This window comes from Protomyctophum bolini (genome assembly GCF_963924005.1).
Source record: "Protomyctophum bolini genome assembly, chromosome: 9".
Taxonomy (NCBI): domain Eukaryota; kingdom Metazoa; phylum Chordata; class Actinopteri; order Myctophiformes; family Myctophidae; genus Protomyctophum; species Protomyctophum bolini.
The window spans coordinates 47,339,622-47,346,817 of NC_137870.1; the positions used below are offsets into that span (position 1 = coordinate 47,339,622).

The 7,196-nt window shown below is 51.4% G+C and overlaps 1 protein-coding gene across 1 annotated transcript in view; it reads left to right on the forward strand.

Annotated features, from left to right (window-relative positions):
• The window catches only part of LOC308321915 (apolipoprotein(a)-like), a gene marked incomplete at its 3' end in the record, with an annotated part of 666,829 nt that overhangs the window by 59,094 nt on the left and 600,539 nt on the right, over positions 1-7,196 (forward strand). The gene's annotated exons all lie outside the window — the stretch shown is intronic.

Here is a 7,196-nt window from a genome sequence, read left to right on the forward strand (position 1 = left end):
CGGCTCTTTATTTGTTTAGCAGCAAAGTATACAGAATGCATGCAGGAGAAACCCCACGTAGGTTCAGCATAAATTATATTCCATACAATTTAAGTTTCACAGGCGTCGTCGCCAGCCTGGAGAGGATGAGAACAGAAGATTAGATTTCAACTCAGGTTTGTACAGTCTCTGATAGCTCGCTCCTCACTGGAGGGCTTGCTATGGTGGCGAAATCTTTTACGAATTTTTGGTAATATGCTACCAGGCCGAGAAAAGACTTCACTTGTTTTTTTGTGGCGGGTCGGGGCCAGTTTTGTATTCTCTCTATTTTTCTCTCTTGTGGCTTGATGCAGCCTCGTCCAATGGTGTAGCCTAGATAGTCTGTTTCGCTCCAGGCGATTCGGCTCTTCTTGGCGTTAACAGCGAGGCCCGCCTGGCGCAGGGCGTTCAGTACCGCATCTAACCTTTCCAGGTGTTGCCGCCAGGTGGCGCTATGGATGATAACATCGTCCAAATATGCTGCCGCATAAGCACTATGGGGTCTAAGGACCTTGTCCATTAACCGTTGAAAGGTGGCCGGGGCTCCGTGTACCCCGAAGGGCATGACTTTATATTGGAACAGCCCGTCTGGGGTGGTAAATGCTGTTTTTGGTTTGGCTCGCTCTGTGAGGCCAACTTGCCAATATCCTTTAGTCAGATCTAAGGTACTGATATGTCTAGCGGGGCCTAGCCGTTCTATTAGTTCGTCTACGCGCGCCATGGGGTAAGCGTCAAACTGTGATATCTCGTTTAGTTTCCTAAAATCATTACAGAAGCGTAAGCTTCCATCTGGTTTTGGCACGATAACTATGGGGCTCGACCAGGGGCTGTGTGACTCTTCTATGACGTCCAGTTCGAGCATTTTCTTCACTTCCTCTTGTATGGCCCGCCTACGTGCTTCCGGGATCCTATACGGCCGTAACCTGACTACCTTACCAGGGGTCGTATCGATGTCGTGCTGTACTACCGCGGTGCGTCCGGGTAGTTCGGAGAAGACATCTCGGTTCCGGTCTAGGAGCTCTCGGATATCCTGTTGCTGCTGAGGGGCCAAACCCTCTCCTACAGCAGCTGGCGGGGTCTGGGGAGGGAGGCGGGTTAACAGCGCAGGTAATGGGACGGTTATCGCCGGAAACCACTTTTTCAGAATGTTTATATGGTATACCTGATGGCCCCGCCTCCTCCCTGGTTGGGCCACTCGGTAGTTGACCGGGCTGAGTTTCTTCACAATCTCATAGGGCCCCTTCCAGCGGGCTAGGAATTTACATTCTGTGGTGGGCACAAGAACGAGGACCTGGTCCCCTGGCTTGAATTCTCGCACTTGCGCGCCTTTGTTATACACTCTACTTTGGGCGGCCTGTGCGTCTGCCATGTGCTGTCTTACGAGTGGCCAGATGCGCTTGGCGCGCGCCTGTAGTATTTCTACATGTTCGATGATGCTTCGCAGAGGGGAGGGTTGGCTCTCCCACGTCTCCTTGGCGATATCTAATAATCCGCGCGGCTGTCTCCCATACAGGAGCTCAAATGGGGAGAAGCCTGTGGATGCCTGGGGTACTTCTCGTATGGCAAACAGGACATATGGGATGAGGCGGTCCCAGTCTCGTCCGTCCTCTTCAGCCACCCGTTTTAACATTTTCTTCAGCGTGTGATTAAATCGTTCTACCAACCCGTCTGTCTGGGGGTGGTAGGCCGAGGTGCGTATTTGTTGAAGAGTGGGCAGTCTGTGCCGATCAGGAGGGGGACGGGGAGGTCCGGCACTACTCCGGCGGGGACAGTCACGCTGCCTCGGGGGGTCTGTATGTGTATATGGGCCACGGGGTAGCGGCGTAGGTCGCCGTGCACACAGCTGACCGGCATCGTCTCGGGTCCACCGCTGGTTACCAGGTCTCCTCTCACCAGAGTCACCACACTGCCGGAATCCACCAGGGCATGTGTGTCGGTCCCATCCACCCGGACCGGCAGGGCTGCTTGGCACTGGGTCGAGCTCCCCGAATGTAGGCACGGTCTGGAGCTTACCAGACTGGCGGCTGAGGCCATGGAGACATCTGGGTCCCGTGCCCGGTCTGGGCACGCCCAGGATAGGTGGTCTTCCTGCCCACAGACATAGCACCTCCTGGACTGGCCCCGTTCTGAAGGCGGGTTCGTACGGGGTTTGGGCGTGGGGGGCGCCTGGGTCTGACGGCGGCGGTCCCGCCCTGGTCGGTTGTCGGCCTTGGCTGGTTCACTTTTAGATGTTTGCAACATCTGGGTGCCCACCTGATAGTTCTCTACCAGGGTGACTAGCTCTTCAACGGTTGTGGGGCAGGCGTGTACCGCTATTTTCTTTGCGTCGGGGGGCAAGGCTCTCATGCCGCGGTCGACCACTATTCGATCGAGGAGTGGGACGTCTTCTCCTGTGGTGAGCCAGTTCTGTGTGAGTCTGCACAGGTCGGCGAACTGGGTGCGCGCCGGCTGCGCCATGCGGAACTCCCACTGGTGGAACCTGTGTGCTCTGGCGGGAAGGCTGTACCCCAGGCTGGACAGGATGGCGGCTTTTAGCTTTCCGTAGTCGAGCGCGTCTCTGGCGGTGAGGTCTCGGCATGCTTGTTGTGCCGGTCCAAACAGGTAGGGCGCTACAATGCCGCCCCAGTCGGCCAGTGGCCATCTCTCCCGGGTGGCGGAGCGTTCGAATACTTCTAGGAAAGCCTCGATGTCGTCGTCGGGTGTTTGCTTGGTGAGCACCGCTGCCGGTGTTCTGGTGGCCGGTGCGTCTCTGTCCAGTCTGCGCAGTACCTCCCGCATGCACGTCTGGAGGTCCGTGCTGCTCTTCACCAGGGCGTTTAAGGCTGCTGCTGCTTCCATGGTAGGCGGTGGTTAGGACCTGATGTACCCACAGTCTCCACCACTTGTGGAGTCTCAGTGGTCAAGGAGCAGGCGGAACAGGGGATTGCAGCAGTTTCAAACGGCTCTTTATTTGTTTAGCAGCAAAGTATACAGAATGCATGCAGGAGAAACCCCACGTAGGTTCAGCATAAATTATATTCCATACAATTTAAGTTTCACAGGCGTCGTCGCCAGCCTGGAGAGGATGAGAACAGAAGATTAGATTTCAACTCAGGTTTGTACAGTCTCTGATAGCTCGCTCCTCACTGGAGGGCTGTGGTTTTAATAACGATAAGAGGTGACGGCGCTGCCTTGCTTCGTGACGTCATCGGTCTTTATATTTAACTGTAGCGGGTCTTCTCCCCTAGCGGGTTCCAGCTCCAAGAGAGCACTAGCCGTTTTGCCACCCTGGCGTATATAATGAGCGCCTGTTCGCTAGACAGGCCTCAATAGTAGACTCAAGAATTATAGGTTTCTTTCCGACCTTATTTTGGGTAGTGTCCTTGTCGCTGTCACTGTGGCGGGGCTGCCACCCTCCCGCCGCGCGATATGCGGACTTGGAACTCCCGTCTCTATATTTTACTCATACAGTCCGAGTGTCTCTGTCCCTCGGACATTTCCTGGACCGTTCCTAAAAGCCTGTGATGAGAGGAGAATGACAGTTAAGACATGCAGAGCTATTCACATGAATGTGTGTTCGGTGGAGGTGTGTGTGTCGTCTTACCCCCCCCCCCGACGGTGTGCCGTGCGTGCCTCCGTGAGCATGTGTGTGTGAACCAGCCGCTGTCAGACGTAGACTGAGTCTTCCTTTTTATATGACGGGTGTGGCCGCTTGCTGATTTGGGTGCGGTCGATCCATCAGCTCCAGCTGGCGGAGGAGGAGATTCGGGACGTATATATTCCCTATCACGCGGCCGAGGGCGTTCCTAACGGCCCGAGGCTTCTTCTGTCTGACAGCGTGTCTGGTTGCCCTGGCAACGCACTTACCATCGCGGGGTGTCGCTCTCGAGACCCCACAATATATACAACACTATAACACTGTAACACTATACAATATACACTATAACACTATACAATATACACTATAACACTATATACAATATACACTATAACATAAAGGGAGTCTACCAACGCGCCTCAAGCCTGAAACAGCTGATCCGGTGCTTCACAGGTGCAAGGACATCATGAGTTGCATAAGGAGAAGAGACTGGAGCAGCACGGACATTTAGAGCCTTTTATTTAGGTGCTGAGTATACAAACGACTAACGTTTCGACCTTGCGGTCTTCATCAGAGTCATGACTCTGATGAAGACCGCAACGTTAGTCGTTTGTATACTCGGCACCTAAATAAAAGGCTCTAAATGTCCGTGCTGCTCCAGTCTCTTCTTCTTATGCAATACACTATAACATATTTTATACTGACGGTGAGATGGCGGGCAGCTGTGTTCTGCACTAGCTGTAAACGGCTGAGTGATGCCTGGTCGATGCCAATATACAAAGAGTTGCAATAATCTATTCTTGATGAAATCAAAGCATGGATAACCATCTCCAGCTGTTTTTAGGGGGAGGTAGGATTTGACCGTGGCGATGATTGGAATTTGGAAGAAGAGAGTTTTAACGACGGAGCTGATTTGTTTATTAAGTTTAAAATCTTTATCAAAAATAAAACCAAGAGGGGGGACAGTTTGTATGTTCTCCCCGTTTCCCCTAGGGTATAGTACCCTCACATGTTCTCCCCGTGTCCCCTAGGGTTGGTACCCTCACATGTTCTCCCCGTGTCCCCTAGGGTTGGTACCCTCACATGTTCTCCCCGTGTCCCCTAGGGTATAGTACCCTCACATGTTCTCACTGTTTCCCCTATAGTACCCTCACATGTTCTCCCGGTGTCCCCTAGGGTACAGTACCCTCTCATGTTCTCCCCGTGTCCCCTAGGGTATAGTACCCTCACATGTTCTCCCGGTGTCCCCTAGGGTATAGGTACCCCCACATGTTCTCCCCGTGTCCCTAGGGTAGGTACCCTCACATGTTCTCCCCGTGTCCCTAGGGTAGGTACTGTGGGATGTCTGCGACCAAGGACCAGGCGGGACAGGGAATTGCAGCAGTTTCAACGGCTTTTTATTTCATCAACAAGGAAATTATATTACAGGCAGAAGGAGAAACCCCACGTAGGTTTCTGGGCAAATTACATTCCACACAAATGTCTGTTCCACAGGCGTTTTCCTCAGTCTGGAGGAGGAGGATGAGAACAGAGCATTAGATTTCAATTCAGTATATACAGTCTCTGATAGCACGCTCCTCACTGGAGGGCTCTGTTTAACACGATAAGACGGGGCGGGGTTCCCTTGCTTCGGGTGACGTCATCAGTCTTTATCTTTAACTGTAGCGGGTCTTCTCTCCCGATAGCGGGGGTTCAGCTCCGATAGAGCATAAATCTTCAGGCCGTTCTCGGCAAATCAAGCGACTGTATGCCAGACAGTGCTCAATATAATATTAATAATAACAGGTTTCTTTCCGACCTTTATTATAGAGGTTTCAGCGTCACCATCACTGTGGGGGAACAGGAGTTCCATTTCCACACATCTCGCTGCGGGAGGAAGGCAGCCCCCGATACTCTCCGTCGCTCTGACGTTTCCTGGACCGTTCCTAAGAGCCTGTGGTGAGAGGAGAGTGACAGTCAACACATGCAGGAATATACACACACATGAATGGGTGGTGGTGGAAGTGTGTGTGTCTTCTTACCCCCCGACGGTATTTGCTGTGCGTGCCTCCGTGAGCGTGTGTGTGAACCAGCCGCTGTCAGACTCAGAACTGAATCTTCCTTTTATACTGCGGGTGTGGCCGATGGCTGATTTGGGTGTGGTCGTTCCATCATCAAAATTAATATGGGTGGTACAGTACATCACGTGGTCTGACTGAAAACAGTTTGAAAGCGTTCGCGATGGGCTACGGCGCTAGCAACAAGTGGCTACTAGTTCAGGCTAGCGTTTTTTTCCGCCCGAAACTCTTAGTTAGAATGCAATTTTAGGTTGGCGTGGGGTTTTTTAGGGGAACTGCAGCACAAGTGCAAATTTCGGACTCGAGTCCCACGTTCCCCCGGCCACCAACAACCCTGTCTGCCCGCTCTGAGTAGAGCCCTGAGCCCCGCAGCGCGACTACTGTTCTCTTCCCTTATCCCTGATTATGCAACAGTTACCCTAAAACAAAAAACACGTCATTGTAACTAAGATTTTCGAGCGAAAAATATTTTTTTGAATGAGACTTTCACCCAGTATGAAGCTAAATGTGACACCAAAATAGTAGCATAAGTTGCTATGCTACTACTGCCACCAAGCCTGGCGAGCCCGCTTAGAAGTCGATGGGGAGAGTTAATCGGCACTATGACATCATCATCATGATAGCATTGTTGGATAGCCGTTCTTATCTCCCGAGGGGCGTGACATTGGGCCTTTAAGGAGATAACTGTTACAATCAGGGCTCCAGACTAACTTTTTCACAGGTAACACTGGTGCCACCTACCTTTTCAGTTGGTAGCGCCACCACAAATTAGGTAGCACCAACTTTTTCTTTGTATGACCTTATCACCAAGGCTAACAAAGGTTTTCTTGGCTGAAGCATAAATGCCTTAGGGCCGATTCATACTCCTGTTTCGGCGCTGTAGTGCCGAAATGATTTTGGCTCGTCAGAAATTTTCAGTAGCACCGAAGAGCCGACTTTAGGACGGTACCCGCCCCCCCGAACCTCAAATGACGTCAAATTGTAGGCTCTACAGAGCCGAACCGACTTTTATTCGGCTCTAAAATAGGAGTATGAATCGGCCCTAAAATTAAGCACATAACATGGAATATTTCTCACTCACACACATTCTATAGGACATTATTATAATGAATTAACCTATAGTGCATTTTCGTTATTATCATTTGGCTATAACAGAAATGGGCATGTTCAACCTATTGGCCAATAAGGATATTTAACACGGAGATGCCCACGTGCCCACCCTTCTGCATGGGCATGTTCAACCTAATGGCCAATAAGGATATTTAACACGGAGGTGCCCACCCTTCTGCATGGGCATGTTCAACCTAATGGCCAATAAGGATATTTAACACGGAGGTGCCCACCCTTCTGCATGGGCATGTTCAACCTAATGGCCAATAAGGATATGTAACACTGAGGTGCCCACGTGCCCACTCTTCCTTTATATGGAATTAATGTGAAAGCTGATGTGCTTTTATTGTGAAGTGGAAAGTTTCTAAACGGCTCAGCCTGCATATTTCCATGTGCTGAAACTAGCTGCTCACAACGTGTGGTGGACGTGACAC